Genomic DNA, 18,219 nt, shown 5'->3' on the forward strand with positions numbered 1-18,219 from the left:
ACTACGTCTCTGGTGAATCCTCTCACTCCACCCCGCACCTCTGGCCTGTACCCCGGTTCTTGTATGCATAAATAAATAAGTCTTTAAAAAAACAAATAAGGCCTCCCCTGGTGGCGCAGGTGATTGAGTGCCGTGCTGTGAAGCTGCCCACAGCCTCTGCAGCACCGATTTGATCCGGTCGGCGAGCATCCCACATGGTGCAGCAGGTCTCTCCTGTCATGCCCGCTACTCCCCTCAGCAGTGTATTTTGTCAGTGTGCCTATTCTGTCCCTGCTCTGTCTCTGGTGAATCTTCTCACCCTCCCGCGCATCTGGCCTGTGCCCCAGTTCTTGTGTAAAATAAATAAATAAATCTTTAAAAAAAACAAACAAACAAACAAAAAGATCCACAACTAGAAGATGCAGATGGAAGAGTTTAGACTTTAAAAAAAAAAAAGGTAGAAATTAAAGGATTTTAAACCAGAGAAAAGAGTGAACCATTAGCGTTCAAAGAAAGAAGTCTCACATCGTTGCTGTGACTTTCATTCTGCTCATCTCATAAATCTGTCTAAGCCTATGTGACCAGAAGGATGACCTCCATTTAGGGAACCCTGGCCTGGGATCCAAGATGTTGCATATTTGTTCCAGAAGTTGCCCTCTGACTTTTTGTACAATCCTTGGAAATTACCTTAACCTTTATTTGTGACCTGATCTCCTCTGTACAGGGAGATAATATTACTTGCCTTAATACAATGGCTTTTTAAAAAAATCTACGTGATTCCCAGGGGAAATTGTGTTTTAGTCTAGAGGGGAAAATGATACTTTGCCCCTTCTGCGATGTTTAGATAATTATCTGAGGTAAACACTGTAATTAAGTTTATTTTTGTGTGTGTTCAGTACTATTCAGTTGAACAAAATGTAATTATCCCAAGAATGTTTTACCTTTAACTTGTTTTCATCTTGCAACATTATATGTCAAGTCTCACAAGAAAAACTGCCTTTGGAAAAGGAAATCTGAAATTATAGACAAATTTAGCCATCCCTTTTGTGTACAGTCTGGCGTACCTGAAACCCTTCTCTCCTCTGGGTACCTATGATGCAACACGCTGGTCTTCCTGGCTATTGACATCCAGTACCATGAGCAGTTTGTGCTTCATTAGTTTATTTCTAAGTCAAAAAGCCTTGGACTCCAAATTCTACCACCTCAGTTCTGATCTTGCCAGCAAATGTTTCCCGTGCATTCTATCTGCCTGCTGCTGTCCTGAGTGGAGTGCATGATTATCTTGCCTTTCCCCTATATCAGGTCACCCTTTGTCTTGGTTATTCATCCCAGAACAGCCCTTTTCTCTTACCCAGGATTTTCAGTCAATTGGGAATTCTTGTCATTAGGTCTAAAATCTTTCTCCTCCTCATCCTCCCATCACTGTCCTACTTCAGTCCCTTATCATCTCTTATTTAAGCTATTGCCAATTATTTGTTCAACAAGTAATTATTAAGGGTATGCTATAGACTAGCCGCTGTTCTAGAAACTTGGATACAGTTAAAAAGAAAACAATATAAAAAGTTCCTACCACTGAAGAGTTTTTATATTAGCAAGGGGAGGCAGAGATAGATAACAGAAATAATAAATGGATAAATTATATAGTAAATCTAAAAAATAGTAATTACCATAGCAAAAAAAATACAAAAAAAAAGTAAAGCAGTGGTGTTGAGCAGAATTGAGGTATTGAGGTGGGTAAGCTGCACTTTGCCATTTTAAATGGGGTGATTAGATTAAACCCTTTAAAGAAGACAACATCTGCACAAAGACAAGCCATGTAGTTACTGAAGGAAGTATTTCTGGTGGAGGGAAAAGACACTGACATGGACACATGGCTGGCATGTTCAAGAAGCAACCAGAAGGTCAGTGCAATAGAGTGGAAGAAGCTGGGAGCATGGCTAGAGCCCACTGTACACACATGAGCTTTTTCTGAGTGGGATGAGGAGTCTTGCTAGGCTTTGAGCATAGGATGATGGGATATGATATATGTTCTGAAAGGATCAGCTTGGCTAAGAACAGACTTAGGGAAGTCAGCATAGAAATGGTAGACCAGGTAGTAGGCAGATGACAGGGCAGATGACAGATGTCACTCCTGACTGAAATCCTTGGGAGTCCCCTTCACCTACAGTCCCTTCATTTCTACCAGAGACCTTGGGGATCTGGCCAGCCTATATTCTCCAACTTCTTTTCCTGCTGCTCTGCCTTATGTAAATTCCAAACTGCCTCCAGGGCCTGCATTCACCATGCTGGGTCATGAGCTGGGTCTTCAGTGATGCTGCTTCATGTTTTCTTACTTTGCTACGGAAAGCCCCTCCTCTCCTTTGGCTCATTGATGGGAATTCAAGTTCCAGTTCAATTTCACATCATCGCTTCCAGAGGGTGAGCCAAGTGGCTATGTGTGCACACCCCCTCATAACTACCATCACATCATACTGACATGTGTCTATAACCAAACAGAAGCTCCTCTCTCCTTCCCCGTGAGTACTTAGTACATGACCAGACATATAAAGTTAAGAAGGGTCTCCTCAACTGCTCTAATGTAGTCAGAGGCTGGATTTGCAGAAATCTAAACTAAGCTACCTTCTTCCCCAGTCCATCGGTCACCTACTGTCTCAGGAGAAAGCATTATCTTTCAACACCAAAACCCAAGAGGGCAGATGCAGGGAGGACCTCTGGGACCAAGTGACTTTCTGTCTGTCTTGCTTCAGGTTCTCTCTGCTTTACTTCAGGTAACCTGGGTGCCAAGCACTCTCCCCAAGCTGTCCGGGCTACCACACCCTGGACATTTTACAGTATTTCTTTATTGAAAATAAGAAAACGGAAGCACACATCCCTGTTGGCAGCACTGGTAAGTGCCCGTGCAGGGTAGCATGGTGTCTGAAAGCACAGTGACCTCTCCCCTCGCAGATACAGGCCCGGTTACCTTTGTGGACAAAGTCTTAGGGAGCAGAGGGGGCCATTTGGTGTGCTTTCTATTCACAGAAAATCAGGAATAGAAGAAAGAGAGGTTTTGGACACTAAGCTAAATGGAATAGAGCAGATGTAGGAAGCATCAAACTGGGCCTTTCGGGAAGAAAACTGAAAGGAGAACCCAAACAAGACATTCCCTACTCAGTGAAATAAAGACGGTGCTGCCCTGCACTGTCTGTGCAGCTCTCACGACGGGGGTTCTGGGACGGCAGCCAGGTGCCAGGCCCTGGGCAGCTGAACGGTGCCAGGATCATTTGCTGAAAGACAATGGTGCTCCAGCCGGCTCTCCAGAGGCCCCGCAAATGTGCTTGGAGAGCAGAGTCTCAGCACAGCTACGCGGGAGCAGCTTGGCAACCTCACGTTCTTCCTTCTTCGGAAGGATAAAAAGGAGGGGGGAGGTGTTGGCAAAGACAGTGGATTTGGGGCTTTAAAAAAATCCCAAATGCCTCGTGATTCTCTAAGTCTTTGGTAAATTACCTTCTATTAGCTTTGTTAAGCCTCAGCAGCCTGGAATTGTCTCCTCAAAACTCAGGCATCTGTTCCCCTCCTGTCCAAAACTCTGACCACACACAACTCAAAGAACTTTAATTTCATCAAAAGATGATTCTTTCCTATCCAAAAAAAAAAAAAAAAATGGAGGGGGGCAGTGGAAACATAAAAGGGGGACATGAATGAGGAGGACAGTTTCTGAGGGAGCCCCAGGAGAAGGTGGCTATTTCTGAAACAGAAGGCTGACCAAGTGCCTTGTTATTTTCTCTGTGACAAGACTCAGGACAATGAGCATGTTAGCCCACATGGTGTTGGACGATCAATCAATTAATGTGTATTAAGCTGCCTTTAAATGGAGGGGGCTGAGCTGGGCACTGTGAAAGAAAAAAGACTTTTCATAAGAGTCCTTGCCCTCACAGGAGACAGGAGGAAAGATTTATATCACAACTTAAGAGAAACATCAGCACAAGAAGTATTGCAGCTGCGTCACATATGTGTGGTCAGGACTAGAAGGGCTGTATTCCCTGGGAAGAGGGTGTGAGGGCTGCGAGCTGAAAAGTTTCAAGGAAGGGAAAGGGAATTTGAAGAGATGTAAAAGGCCAACAGAAGCAACAAGCTCGTCTTCCTACTGAAACAGAAAGCCTTTCCATAGTCTACAACTTGATAACAGGTATCTATTGCCTCACAAATTGACCTTTTTTACCTTGGGGATTTTTTTTTTTTCTAGAAGATTCTCTTCAACATAAAGCTTAGATCTAGATTTCTTTCATTTTTTTTTTTTTCCTTCCAGACAAAGAGAGTTCTGTGCAACCTTTCTTCAAGCTTGAAAACAAGCACTAGCAGCCCCAGGTCCTCTCCTCTCTGGACCAACCATCCTCACTCTTCCCCCACAAAGTAAGAAGCCAGCCATACTTTGGTCAAACTCTCATCAGTGAATGCTTCCACCCAAAGGCAGTGTCCAGCCCTGAAAGGGCACTCCAGATGTGTTCAGGTCAAAGACCCTGCAACCACAATTGATCTGTATGACCCATTCGTTTATACAGCCGAATGCCACTATAGGTTTCAGCAGTAAGTTGCATTGTAAGTAGCAAACTTGGGATAAACAAACAAACAAACAAAAAATACCTTTTGTCTTTCCCACCTAAATTGCTGCTAAGCCAGGTGTTCTCCCCTTGAACTGAATGTCAAGAATGAACAATTTGAAGAAGAGTGAAGGCGTCCTGGGTGAGGGGAGAAAATAGGATGTTTGAGGATCACTGCACAGTGACCAGATATCAAAATTGACTTTGATGTTCCAATAATTCAAAGTTTTATATCAGCATGGATATTAAGCCAAGCAGAACAGAGAAACAGAGCCATGGAAATTAAGTATATGCTAAAGACTTCCTTTCAAACAAGAGGGGCAAGTATGGATTGTTTAATACACCTGAAACTCATATGTTACAAGCAAATATCAGTTCAATAAAAAAGTTTAAACAAATATGTGGTGTTAGAAAATTTGACTATTTGTTTGAAATGATGATTCAAGGCATTTTTTATTTAACTCTATACACCCAAATATATAATTTTCAAATATATCAAATTATCTACTTATTATAATGCATATAAATATGCATTTAAAAAGACAGCTTTTCTGGTAATGTAAATAATCTTCCTAAGAAATAGCCTAAAAGCCCAAAAATGTTATTTAAAATGTTCTCCGTTCTCTATCGTAAAATACATTTGTTTTTCTAAGCGTTCAAGGACCCGGTCTTCTTGGTATTCACCAAAAGGTTAATGGGTGTTTGACTTGTGAGAGAGTTATGCCTCAAAAAGAGAGAATGGTTTTCTTAGGACAAAACAAAACAAAAACAGGTAGTAATCTGGAAAGTATTTTTAACACATAAAATATGATTTTTACTAAAACTTTCCAGATTGCAAGTTTGTTGCTGTGGATAGCAGAAGATAGCTGGTTGGTGCGCTCAACACACAACAGAAATCAAACATGGAACACCAGTGTTTGATGCATGGAAAGAAATTAATATCTGGAAGGCATAAACCAGGATGCTGGAAGTCAATCCTTAAATCCTCCACCTCAATCAAAGGCTACGGACTTTTTATAGAAAGGGTTACATGTAGAAAAGCAAGGAAGCTATGGAGTCATTTGGGGTGAGGGTTGGTACCAGTTTCTGTTTGGAGGGCAGAGGGAAGGGAATCAGTGCTTGGTATTCACTGTGGGTTTACAGACATGTAGGAACCATGAATAAGGACTAAGAGCCCGGGGTTTCGTCATCTATGTGAAGGCAGCTGTAATGGCTTGCTGGTTCCAGAAGAATAAATTAGTCCTTATCTCAGAGCTCAGCATTCTTTGGTCTGCAAACAGAGAGGTAAGTTAATGTATATCCAGAGGACTGATAGTGGTCTGAGGCTTAGCTGAGTTGTATAGATTATTCCCGTGTGTGCTGGATTAGTGTTATTTGGACTTAGCTTCATTTCTATGCTACTAAGATTTCCAAATTCATAAATGTACCCAGCAATCCCACTCTTGGGCATCTATCAAAAGAATATGAAACCATCAACATAAAACCCCATATTTTTCACAATGTTCATATCAGCATTAGTTACAGTGGGATATGGAAGCCGCATAAATGTCTATTGATAGACGATTGCATCAAGAAGAGGTAGTATATCCATACCATAGAGTATTATATCGCCATAAGAATAGATGAAATGGGCCTCCCCTGGTGGCACAGTGGTTGAGTGCCGGGCTACGAAGCTGCCCACAGCCTGTGCAGCGCCGGTTTGATCTCCGGCCACCGGTGCAACAGACCTCTCCTGCCATGCCCGCTGCTCCCCTCAGCAGTGTATTTCGGTAGTCTGCCTGTTCTGTTTCCCTCTTTGGCTCTGGTGAATTCTCTCACTCTCCTGCGCTTCTGACTGTACCCAGTGCTTGTATAAATGAATAAATAAATCTTAAAAAAAAAAAGAATGGATGAAATGCAGCCATTTTCAACAAAATAGAGGGAATTTGAGAGAACTATGTGTAGCAAAGTAAGTCAGAATGATGAAAACAAATACTGGACATTTATATTGCAGACTCTCTGATATGTAAAACAATTTCAAAAAGCAGGGGACATTAAACACCCTGAGGGTTTTGAGGTTAAGAGGAAAGGGGCAGGGATACAAGGGATGCTGGTGGGGAAATAAAACATTTCCACAAATATGTAAATATAAATATATGATGTGTGTATTTACATATTTCACATATATAAATACATACACATATTTTATTACATATATTGCAGAAAAGCACCAGAGACCTCCAAGGCCCCTGTGTCATATCACATTTCCATGAAACACCCACTTTCTCTAACCCCTATCCAAATTTTTCTTGCAGAGAAGGTGCCACGTGACTCAGTGTAGTTGATACACTTGAGAGAAATCTTGGAAGTAGAGAAATGACCTAGACACAAACATGGGGAGACCGTTTTACTGAGCAGTGGGAGAGAGGATTCCAGGCATGTGGAAGGATTGTGGAAAATGATTGAATGAACTAGTAAATGAATGGTCAGCCCTTTAAGGACTTCTGTGCTTTGGGCTTTGATATAAGTGGATAGGAATCCATTCCAGGTCTTGAGAAAAATCTGCCATCACAGACACAATCCTATGGGGATGTGACAAATGAAGATTTGCATCCATTTATTGTCTAGGTCACTTGTCTTTAATTCAAGCTCTCACCTGTAACATTATGGTCTGTGCAAGCTGTCACTCACCAAGGGGGCACTCAGAAGACTCTTATTGAAAATGACCCTAATTTCAAATACAGAGACAATTCCTCATTACACACTGAACAAGAAGAAATCATAACATATAATCATATAAATAACAATTCTGTCCCTAGTGTCTTATTATAGCCCTGCCCCTGGGATAAAGGCTTAACTACTCGCCTGGCATACTTTGGTTGCTCTTAGGTAAAAGAAAGCTCTTCAGTCACTGTAAGACACAAAGTATAATCCAATAATTTAACATATCTAGCCCCAGGTAATAAACTTCAGATTTGAAATAATTATTAAACCTTGTCTCTCCAGTTGGGACCTTCTATGAGCTACCATGACCTACTGTGAGCTGGAGCGGGTCATGAGGAATGGGATGTCCTTCGCTCCTCTGCTCTCCCCCAACACATACTCACTCAACACACACACATACCCAGTTACTAGCTTGCCAACCAAGATCCAGGTAGGGGAAAAGCCTAGAAGGAAAGCGGGCCTAAAAAGTTCCTCTTTATACAGGTATTGACAGCTCACCCTCTCCATATTTGTAGATATTTAAGCTGCCTCTTTGGTTCTTAAGCCATGTTATGGCTTTGTGCCTCTGACTGCAATTCCTATAATGCTCCATAGGCCAGTCCCTCCTTGCTCAGCTCTTGATTTTTACTGGTCTAGACTGCACAGAATCTTGCTGTTGGTCTCTTCCTCCATTCTCATGTCACATCTCTCCCTGGATTGTGGATGGCTCCAGGGTGACTTCTCCCCCAGGACCTCATGCCCAGGCTCACAGTAAACACACATGTTCCACCCAGGCAGACTGGAGATTCAGGGTAATCCCACGGCAGCAACTTTTCTTCACAAAGGGCCTGACAGTTCACTCACACAACTTTTTTATTCTTAAAACCTTTTTAAAATTCAGGGAGCAGTTGGGCCTCCCTGGTGGCGCAACAGGTTAAGATGCAACCTACGAAGAAATGTGCAACCACTGGAGCACGAGCTCGATCCCTGGCCAGGGAGTCCACATGGCACAGCAAACCTCTCCGGACTCACCTGCTGCTCCCCTCAGCAGTGTATTTCAGTCAATCTGCCTGTTCTGTTCCCCACTCTGTCTCTGGTGAATCCTCTCACCGCCCCCTCCCCCCACACCCTGGCCTGTACCCCAGCTCTTGTATGTATAAATAATTTTTTAAAAAAAAATTCAGGAAACAGCAGTTTATAACACTGTATAGATTTCAGGAGCAAGCTTCACACCTCTACAAAAGTAGGTATCACACCACACTCACCACCAAAGGTCTAGTTTTCATCTTCCACTTTCCAATGGACCCTCTTCCCCTTCCTCCCACTTCTATCTCCTTACCTTCTGGTGACCACCATTCTGTTGTCAGAATCTAACGGTTTTGCTTTTTTTTTTTTTAATCATTTTTACTGAAGTAACAATGCATGATGTTATGTGTCATTATCAGTCAATGCCTGTATATACTACATTAAAATCCAATTTTATCTTTCACTATACAATTGACTCCTTTGTCCAATTTATTCATCCCTCTTTCCCTTTCCTTTCTGGTAAACACTAATTTAGTCTTACAGTCTAAAAGTTTACTTTTGTATTTGGTTCTTTGTATTAAGGTTTATTTTTCTTTGGTATTGTTTCTCCATGTTCCACATATGAGTGAAATCATACAGCACATACTCTTGACTTCCAGATTTCCTAGGCAGAGTTGGACATCCACCCAGTTTGCCCTCCAGCCATGGAGAACACTTTTCAGACTCTCAAAACAATTCTAGTAAAGTGATTCTGTCTCCCTTAGACAGGACTCATAGCTATAAATTACTCTCTTCAAACAATCCCTCCTCAAATATTCTTTCCAATCCATCTCTCAACTTTTTTTATACTCCTCCTGATCTGTGGGAAAAGCCCTTTGGGTGAGAAGCCTAAGACTTGTTAAACCAGTTTTCAGGTATTTCCTTTAAAAAAGTGATGCTTGTCTGTCTGACACAAACTTTGGTATTGAATACTTTCCTTAGCATTTCAACGCACTATTTCAATGTATCATATTTTTATACTACTTGATCAAATGTTACTTTTCATCACAGATTGAAGGTTCTGATTCTATGGCTAATTGGAAACCCCATGGAAACACTGGCCTAGTAATCTTACTATGAAGGTACACAAAGTCACAAAACATGGATTTTCAAAAGATTCATCTATGTAACTTTTTTCCTGTGGTAGTCGGTCTCCAAAATGGCCCCCAATGACCCTGCCTCCTGGTGTTCACACTGTGTGTGGTGCCACGGTAACCACATGGGATCAGAGTTGGTCTGTGAGACCAAAAGAACACAGGGGAGTGACGGGAAGATACTTCCAAGATGAGGATATAAACACTTCCGCTTCTGCCTGACTTGTTCTCTTTCTCATGGACTTTCCTTCTCCAGGAAGCCGTGTGTGCGCAGCCCACAATGGAAGGAACTGAAGCCTCTTGCTGTCTCTCTGCAGGAGAGAACTTGAAGTGGCTTCTTCAACTCCAGCTAAGCCTTCAAAGACGACAGCCCCAGCTGACAGCCTGAGTGCGAATTAGTGAGAGACCCTGAACTAGAACCAGTCTGTTAAAAATCTTGACCCTCAGAAACTAGGAAATACAATGTTTGTCATTCTGAACTACTGGGTTTGGGAATAATTTACTATGTGTTAATACATAAGTAATATGTTGTCCAAACAGTTGAATTAATGGATTTTTACATTTGTAAAATATTTTCACACAGATTATTACCTTTATCAAGGTAATAGCGAATCCCTCTTTCTAAAGTTTATCATAAAAATAAAAGGCATATTAGAGAATTCTTCATTTTGTAAAAATATTTACTATAGGATTGTTTTTAATAAAACAAGCTGACTAACTAGGCATCATTAAAATATGACTTAATCTATAAAAGCACCTTCCAGAAATTTTTTCTAAAATATTTGTGTTGTGTAAATAAAATGTATCTATAAAACCATAGCTTAGAGATCCAAGCAGAACTCGAAGAAATGAACTGAATTATCATATTTATTATTTTTAAAGAGTTTATTTATTTAATTTTGCCTAGAAGAACTGGGGTGCAGGCCAGAGGTGAGGGGGGATGAAAGGATTCACCAGAGACAGAGTGGGGAACAGAACAGGCAGGTTGACTGAAATACTCTGCTGAGGGGAGCAGTGGGCAAGACGGCAGAGGTCTGCTGCTCCATGTGGGTCAGCTCCTTGGCAGGGATAGAATCAAGCCACAGTGGTGAGAGTGCTGAGACTTAATCCCTAGGCCACCAGGGAGGGAGACCCAAGAATTATATTTCCTTGGGAAGCTTTGCATCCTAACACTCTCACTCATATCACACACATTTACTGTTTAACATTCTCTAGAAAAGAAAGTGGCTATGAAGCGAGACTCTATGGGGATGAGAAGATGCATTTTGCCATATCTGCAGTCAGACAGTTCTTAATAGGTAAGTAAAACAACTCGCATTCAGAAATGTCTTCATTATTAGTGATCTGGTTACTTCTTGCTTTGCCCCCTTTAATTGTCAAGTATGTTTTTGGATGCTCCCAGACTCCTTTACGAATCTCATTATTGGCTTTTTGAATCTGGTTTTTGAATCTCCTAAAACTAAGCCACAGTCCTGATTTGAGGCTTTCTACACAGCTTATAGCTATAAGTAACATCTTTAATTTCCATCAATTAATAAGCTGTTCACCCACATCTATTTATCGGCCCCAGCTCCCTTTCTGGGTTTCAGGATCACATAGCTAACTCCCTACCGGAGTCCTGTTTCCTCCTCTCCCATATCCTATCAGCCATGGGGATCTGTCTCTTACATATCTGGTGACTCCTCCTCATTTCTACTCTCTGAATCACTGTTCCACAGCATCTTCTCACCTGGACCACTGCAACATTCTCTTAATGGTTGTTTCAGTTTAAGTATCTATCATTCCTGAATAATTAAGGCCCTGCTCAACAGCCAGAGTGACCTTTCTTAAGTATCTCCTTATACCATTCCTTTGCCTAAAATCTTTCAGTTTTCCCAGTGATTTGGGATAAAGTCCAATCTCTATACTTGATTTAAAAAGACTCCACCCACCTACATAGTTTCATTGCTCACCCTTTCCTGTTTATTATATGTGCTCAAGACCATACTGGATTTCTTTCAGTTCCACGAATTTGTTATACTCTTGCTTATTTCTGTGCCTCTGCGCATTCTGTTCCTTCTTCCAAGGACATTCTTCCATACCTCTGCCACTTATTTGCTCTTCTGGATCTCTATGAATTTTCTTCCTACAGGAAGTGTTTCCTGCCTGACTGCTATAGACTAGATCATACATTCCTCCTATGTGCTCTGTTTACTGGACACTTGAATGATCATGGAAATAACTAGTTTCCAGGAAATACCACCAGCTAAACTGATTCCCCTGGGGCAATATGGGAAACCTCCATATATATTACCAGGCAAGGTACACCAGATTCATGGAACTAAAAGGCTCATCACCAAATTATGATGGTATTATCACATGGTTTATGGAATCAATTTAAATGCTCAGTGAGAAGCAAGGGAAAAGAGTTGAACCAGTTAATAGACATATGATAAAATACAAAAGAAGTAGACCACACTACCTGAATCCTGGGCTATACAATATTAGAAAGTCCTCTCTCACCCTCCACCCCTCCCTTGTTTTTCTGCCACAGGAGCTTTTTCTGGTGGGGTTTGTGTACAAAAGACCAACAAGTAGAAAGTATCTGGGTCCAACCCACTCATTACATAAGACAGATACAGGAAAATCACACCTGGCCATTGATGGAACTTACCAATGACCTACTAAGCAGTCAGTCTGCATACTGTGGACAGTGGATAAATGGAACCAGAATGGATATGATCGATGATTGACCATTTTAAGACCTTATGTATATTCATTATCTAATGTGGCTATGCCTCTTGGATCTTCCATATAAGTTTAGCCCACACATACTTGACTTTATCTGTGTCTAACCTGTCTCACAAAAATGTATTCTTTCACATTTCTGGAGATCAAAGTTTCAGCAGGGTTAGTTCCTTCTGTAGTCTGAGGGTGACTCTGTTCTGTGCCTCTTTCCTAGTTTCTGGTTGTTGCGGGCAATCCTTGGTGTTCTGGGTTTATAGACACATCATTCCAATCTCTGCCTCCATCTTCACATGATCTTCTTCTGTCTTATGTCATTCTTCTGGTCTTGTTATGAGGATACAAGCCATTGGATTTACAGCCCACCCTAGTCTAGTATGACCTTGTCTTAACAAATTACATCTGCAAATTCTGTATTTCCAATTAAGGGCACACTCACAGTACCAGGTGAACATAAATTTTGGGGGACACTATTTAACACAGTGTAATACCTTATACCTCTGAGTTTCATCCATGCAATGTTTGTGCTTATCTTCTAGAGCAGAACTGAATGTCCTCAAACAATATTACAAACACACCTCCTGCCATGAGCCTGAGAGCACTCATCTATCTTTACTTAGCACATTGCCTGGAAGCTGTAGACCATCAGTCAGTGCTTGCTGAATAACTGACCAGCTGAATTAATTAAAACATTTTTCATATTTGTAAATGAAAATATCTGCTCCAAGGGGTAGCTGTTCCCATTCATGTTCAGTAACATTAAGTGTCCATTTTTGCTTTCTCCTTCCTCATGATGGATGTGGTCTTGCTTCACTTATTTCTCACATAACCTCTGGGTGACCCTAAATGAGACCTTACCTATCTGGAACTTTATCTAGTTAAATTCCTGGCATGGTTATCATTCCTATCTCTTGTCTCCCAGTTGAATCAACTGACAGAGTAGGTATTTAATCCCTGAAATCAATCTCTCCAGATTCTTAATCATTTAGCTTTGCTGGGTCTGACTTCCTTGCATTTCCAAATACAAGCCTTTATAACCTACCTCAACCTCAGGGGGTTTCAGAGATGCCTAGTAGGCGCCTGAGTCCCCAGCCTGGATGAGGACCTTTATGTAGTCATGTGTGTGGTCATGCTGTCACCAGGAGACAAGTGAAGCAGAGCTGTAAACTAACATGGCCCCTACTCTGACCCAGCACACGACCTCAGAATCTTTTCATCTGCACAAAGTGCCACCCTCTCTGCCACATTGAGAGATAATTATAAGAAGAAATGCAAAGCCTGCTAATTCCCATTTAACTGCCACAGCAAGTAATTTGCAGCCAAGCCCAGCATATCTGGGAGAGGAAAATACTTGAGTGGCAGAAATGTCAGAGGGAAAGGCAGCCAACAATGGCCTTGCCTCCTAGTGAGAAATGTAGGCCATCAGCTTTAAACACCCCGCAGGCTGCCTGAGTCAGGTTTTCCCAGGGGTTGAAAATTCTATGCAGTCAAAAGTTAGATCTTCTGGAAAGCGAATTAACTCTTTCAACCATTTAATGTCATTGGCCCGCCCCTGCAGTGGTGTCACTATTGTCATAGGCTCTGCTAGGGCAGACACGGGCCTGCTGCCTTCAGTGTCTGGGTCAAGTTTAAATTCAGTGCCTCCCTCCCATGTGGCAGGCACAGGGCTAAATGCCTCGTGTACACTCTCTACACAAATACCCTGAGTGATGCTCTGGTGTAGGTTACTGCAATTTTTCAGACAGAGAAACTGAGACTTTAAGAAGAAAGCTTTGAGTCCATACAGCCACTAAAAAGCAGAGTGAGGATTTAAAGGGACCTCTGACTGTCAGCAGAGCCTGAGAACCAGGGAGGAGGTTGCAGAAGCTGGTCTCCATGATAACAGCTGATGCGGCCTTGTCTCCATAATTTCAGAAGCAACTCCTCAATGGTCAGTGTCAAACTGGCCAGTCATTATTGCCATTCACCCTTCTGTGACATGGAGCAATTGTAACTCATCTCTGTGGGACTGACGTGACAGTGCAGAAAGGTGTGAGCTGAGTAATCGAAACAAGTAAACAAGTAAACATCTGTAAACAAGTATGATACATACACTTGTGGGCTGCTGTGGGGGCTGAACCAGTGTCAGGGGCCACAGCCAAGAACCCTGCTCCATGGGCCACATCAGACAGAAGCAGGGGAGCACCATTCAAATAGCTAAACTGAAAACCACACGCTCATACATCCCCCAGCCATTTAGCCTTCAATTGTGACAAACTGAAAGGAGCTGGGAAAGCAGTTAGTGGCTGCCTAGCTGGGAACATCATGAAGTGCCCATAATATCACATTTCTTGCAAGAAAAGCATCACTAGCCTGAGTGTGCTGCATTTCACCCAAGTGCTGATCCCAGAAAACGGGGCAACTTTTCCCAAGAAATGGGTGCTGATTTTCAACCTGAACACCAGGCTTTGTTACAGTGCTTCTTGTCCTTTAATTGAAACAACAGGGCAATCCCATGATTGGCAACAATTTGCTATCTATACCCAGAGGCACTGAAAGGTATGAAGACTGCCTCCCAGGCTAGGGAAAGAGGAAAGTTGGATGGACTCTTTGCACTTACCTTCAAGGCATTTTGGAAAAAAAGGAATTCTAGAATAAGATTTGTAGATCAGATACAAAACTAGTTCATGTCCTAAAGGACAATATAATCATGATCTCGAGGTTATCATCTCAGCCAAACAAAAGTCTATAAAGTAACATGAAAGCTCCCCACTTCAGGCAGCATCCTCACTTCTGGATGTTTCTTCATTCTTTGCATGTGAACAAACCTTGCTTTTCTTTAGTTTCATTAGTTCTCTATTATAAGACTGATAAACAACTTGAATGAACCAGGGATCAGGGTTCCTAAAGCAATGGTTTTCAAATCTCTTTCAAACAGCAGAAATAATTTTTCATATAAAAATCACAGGCTAATATAGATGGGACAAAATGGAAAAACTGTTAACAGCACTTTCTTAGCCAATCCTTATTCTTGAGTTCACTACTTGCTAACATTTGTTGGCAACCCTCAAGTTGATACTTAAATAGTTCTGCAGGCATCCAAAGACGGCAGCAGAGCAGCGAAAAAATTAAGTCACCTGACATGCTCTCAGCCGAGATGGGATAGGCGATGCTGTCTTCTCCTGGCTCTCATACTGTGAATAAGTGTCCTTCACAGGGAAACACCTGTTAGCTGAATCTTGCTCAGGTGCAAGTGAGTGCATTGTCACCTGTGTGTGTCCAGTCATTTATGAATATTAATGAATCAATGATATCTGTTAAATATGGTGTCATTAAGTAAAAACACACATAAAACAAAGTTATGTATTGATTGCTTGACAAAAATGTCATGACCCAAGGCTCAGGGAGCCAATCTCTGTGTTTCCCCCAGGAGTGTGGTTAAGCACTCGCTAATGCAGTGTCTGCAGTGATTTTATAAAAACCTTATGATGAATAACAGGAATTAACTGTATCTTTGCTTGAGAAAATATCTGGAAGATGGCTTAAGGTGGCTGGTGAAAAAACAGGAGCTTAAGCAAAAATCTGTTCCTATAGCGATGGAGCAGAGAAAAGAGAGGAAAGGGAAAGGAAAGGAAAGGGAGAATGGAAACACTGCAGCAAGCTACATATGGAACAGTGATGGGCCCAGGGAGCTGACCCCAGCCCCAGGGAGATGAACGGTGTTATTGATCAGGAGTGTCCACTGCCATGGTGAGTATACCGTGAACCTCTCCTTGGGACTTCCAGCTCTTCCTTAGAGTCTACTGTGTTCACACATGGTTCTCATAGCTGAAGTTTTTAGATTTTGTTTTGTTAATATTTTCCCCCATGGAAATCAGAGAATTAGTTTAGCCTCTGTCTTCAGCAAAATGGTGCAGAACTTTGCAAGGAGGCAGAACTTTAATCATCAGAGAGAACCATGACACTGAAAGCCTTCGAGGGAACTGAAGACATCTTGGGGACGACTTACAGAATCAAAGCCTTTGAAATTGCAAACGCCTTGCCTGGACAATTTTAGATGGCTCTCAAAGGATTGGAAGGGCTGTTCAGACATCTGGGATACCAATGGAGTCTTCTGTTTGAAACAGGCAGGCCTGTCTAAATGCCATTTCCCTAGTTACTCATCTCTACTCTACAAACCATGGACCTGAAATATAACTGGGGTGTCCTGCAATAGACTAACAAGTGCAGCTCTTTCTCTAACATGTGCCTAATACACTTCCTAACTGTTCCTAAGAAAGGCTCACCTGGAATCAGCTGAATTCATCTCTTCTTACGTGGCCTTCACGAAGATCATGGGAGTGTGCCCAGAGCAGAGAACCCAGGACTAGTGGGGCTGGGAAAAGGTTCAGGCTCCCTGTGGTTAAATGCTTCTGTCAGTTTGGTAGCAGCAAAGCCCAATCATTTGTCTTCATGGTTCCTTATATTAATCATGTGCCCCCGTGACCTGGCTTCTTTCCTGGAGGTTGGAGTATTTAATCAAATCAAACCAGCCTCTTGAACATTCCAGTGAAGTGGAGCAGGCAGTGATTTCCCCTGAGTCCATGCATGTGCCAGAATTGCTCTTGTTACTCAAGTCTTGAGTTTCTCAATGGTGGGCTGAGGAGAGGAAGTGCTTATGAGAAGAACTTGCCGCTGTAGACAGATTCCTCTGGATCCTCCACAACAGAGAAGAGGAAAGACAGACAGAGGCTGCTCCTTAAGTCCTACTGGCTCCCCAGGGCTCTGCTTTTGCTCTGGGGTTGGGACCCTCCCAGACTGGGGTACCTCTTTGTTCTGTTTCCAGAGCACAGAGTTCAGGCTGCTCATAATTGCATGCCCACATGACAAATGTGTTTGCGTTCCCCTTATCTCTTTTCCCTTACTGACTACATCAAGGCTGGTACCTATTTCTCCTTTGGGCTCAAAGACCAAGAAACAATCAGAGGTTGTGGAGCTCTATGATAAGGAAAACTTACTTGTCACACAAAAATGGGTTGGACATAGGTGGTAACGAAAGAAAAAAAGATAGTCATTCAAAACGTGGAGGTTAAGATGTTAGGTTCTAGAAGTCAGGACAAAGATTTTTAGGAAGGTGAAGTATTTGTCTTGATGTTATGAACTGAAAAGCAATGTAGTCAAGGATTTAATCAGTTCTCACAAATATCTATTAGATATCTTGTTTAATTCAGCATACTGTTTCATTCAGGCAAAGGAGTCTGATGAGTAAACTGAATAAATATGGGCTGAAAGTGACCCCAATTTTTAATATCTATGTGTAGTCTGGTTAAAAGATTTTACAATAAAATGTGAATGTCTCTGTCATTCTTTTATATTCCAGCCCCATCAGCTGTATGAGTATGTGTGATGGGAATGGAGCGGAGAAGGTGAGCTTTGGGCCAGAGCTTGGCGACCTGCTGCAATGAGTTTCTCGTATGTAGAAAAAGAGTGGGTTAGGTGGCCAGCTCAGTGGGACCAGGAGTGAGGACTCATACCCCCTTGTCCTACTGCAAAGGAGACACAATTTCATGGATTTCATTCCTGTCTTGTTGGGTAGGTCCTGGACAAGGTGGATGAAGGCACCTATGGGACTCTCCTGTGTTTTCTGTCCAACATGTTTTGATCAGAACCTCTCACCTAACAAAACTCATTAATATCTGTCAGTGTCATGCTCTGTGCAGTCCGGAGTGACCCGTCTGCTCCTGGATCAGGTTCACTCAGCTGCCTGCCTGTGCACATAGGGCAAGTTCATGGCACAGAGCAGAGCTCTTTGGAAGATGGTCTGAGGCAAAGTCCTGTGTTCTGGGAATCCCTAGGACTCCAGGTCACTTTTCTCCACTTTGATGAGAACTAGTGAGTTTTCTAGCCTCCCTGCTGTCCATTTCCAGTGTTGCTAACACCTCCTTCTCAGATCGGTTCTCCTTAAATACAGCTTCAATCATCATTCCTCCCAGCTCAAAAACTTCAAGTAGTTCCTGTTGTCTTTAGAGTGAAGACCACACTGTTTGCCTTGTCACTATAGTCCTCTTCAAGACAGCCTTAGCCTGCTATTTTTCAAACCCATCTCCTGCTTCTTTCTTCAATAGACCTTCTCCACT

General features: G+C 42.2%; 1 long non-coding RNA gene across 1 annotated transcript in view; it reads right to left on the reverse strand.

Annotated features, from left to right (window-relative positions):
• Positions 1-5,374: 5,374 nt before the first annotated feature.
• The window catches only part of LOC119257769 (uncharacterized), a 79,350-nt gene continuing 66,505 nt past the window's right edge, over positions 5,375-18,219 (reverse strand). Inside the window, exons 5-6 of the long non-coding RNA XR_008553964.1 lie at positions 7,195-7,266; positions 5,375-5,829 (exon numbers count right to left, since the gene is read on the reverse strand). This is a non-coding gene — a long non-coding RNA (uncharacterized LOC119257769). The remainder of the gene's footprint in view (positions 5,830-7,194; positions 7,267-18,219) is intronic.

This window comes from Talpa occidentalis, unplaced genomic scaffold, assembly GCF_014898055.3.
Source record: "Talpa occidentalis isolate TD23 unplaced genomic scaffold, MPIMG_talOcc4v2.1 talOcc4.4, whole genome shotgun sequence".
In the NCBI taxonomy this organism is placed as follows: Eukaryota; Metazoa; Chordata; class Mammalia; order Eulipotyphla; family Talpidae; genus Talpa; species Talpa occidentalis.